We start from the raw sequence: 1,745 nt of genomic DNA, 5'->3' as shown, positions 1-1,745 counted from the left end.
TGTGTGAACTTTTTTGTGTACATACAATGAAAAAATGCAAAAATAAAATAAATAAAAAAAAAAAAAAATAAGTGCTAATTTGATTATGGTGGGCTATCCATATCACCCTTCATGGTTGTCTGTATTAAATATGATTTCTTTAGAAATGCGACACTTTTCCATATATTGCCTTGCTGAGACATAACCTATGACTTACCACACCCTGCCTTGATAAGACTTAAAATATGACTTACGACACCCTGCCTTGCTGAGACTTAACATATGACTGACGACACCCTGCCTTGCTGAGACTTAACCTATGACTTATGACACCCTGCCTTGCTGAGACATAACCTATGACTTACGACACCCTGCCTTGCTGAGACTTAACATATGGCTTACGACACCCTGCCTTGCTGAGACATAACCTGACTTACGACATGACTATACCTTGCTGACACCCTGCCTTGCTGAGACTTAACATATTTCGACACCCTGCCTTGCTATGAGACACCCTGCCTTGCTGAGACTTAACATATGACTTACGACACCCTGCCTTGCTGAGAATAACATATGACTTACGACACCCTGCCTTGCTGAGACTTAACATATGACTTACGACACCCTGCCTTGCTGAGACATAACCTATGACTTACGACACCCTGCCTTGCTGAGACTTAACATATGACTTACGACACCCTGCCTTGCTGAGACATAACCTATGACTTACGACACCCTGCCTTGCTGAGACATAACATATGACTTACGACACCCTGCCTTGCTGAGACTTAACATATGACTTACGACACCCTGCCTTGCTGAGACATAACATATGACTTACGACACCCTGCCTTGCTGAGACATAACCTATGACTTACGACACCCTGCCTTGCTGAGACATAACCTATGACTTACGACACCCTGCCTTGCTGAGACATAACCTATGACTTACGACACCCTGCCTTGCTGAGATTTAACATATGACTTACGACACCCTGCCTTGCTGAGACATAACCTATGACTAACGACACCCTGCCTTGCTGAGACATAACCTATGACTTACGACACCCTGCCTTGCTGAGACTATAAGACTGACCACACCCCTGCCTTGCTGAGACATAACATATGACTAACGACACCCTGCCTTGCTGAGACATAACCTATGACTTACGACACCCTGCCTTGCTGAGACTTAACATATGACTTACGACACCCTGCCTTGCTGAGAATTAACATATGACTGACGACACCCTGCCTTGCTGAGACTTAACATATGACTTACGACACCCTGCCTTGCTGAGACTTAACATATGACTTAGGACACCCTGCCTTGCTGAGACATAACATATGACTTACGACACCCTGCCTTGCTGAGACATAACCTATGACTTACGACACCCTGCCTTGCTGAGACTTAACATATGACTTACGACACCCTGCCTTGCTGAGACATAACCTATGATATACGACACCCTGCCTTGCTGAGACTTAACATATGACTTACGACACCCTGCCTTGCTGAGACTTAACATATGACTTAGGACACCCTGCCTTGCTGAGACATAACATATGACTAACGACACCCTGCCTTGCTGAGACATAACCTATGACTTACGACACCCTGCCTTGCTGAGACTTAACATATGACTTACGACACCCTGCCTTGCTGAGACTTAACATATGACTAACGACACCCTGCCTTGCTGAGACTTAACATATGACTAACGACACCCTGCCTTGCTGAGACATAACCTATGACTTACCAC

The sequence above is a fragment of the Ylistrum balloti genome, unplaced genomic scaffold (genome assembly GCF_031769215.1).
Source record: "Ylistrum balloti isolate Yb309-2 unplaced genomic scaffold, AGI_CSIRO_Ybal_v1 Utg370234, whole genome shotgun sequence".
Taxonomy (NCBI): domain Eukaryota; kingdom Metazoa; phylum Mollusca; class Bivalvia; order Pectinida; family Pectinidae; genus Ylistrum; species Ylistrum balloti.
The sequence above is the reverse complement of the archived record's forward strand: the minus strand, read 5'-3'. Positions refer to the sequence as shown.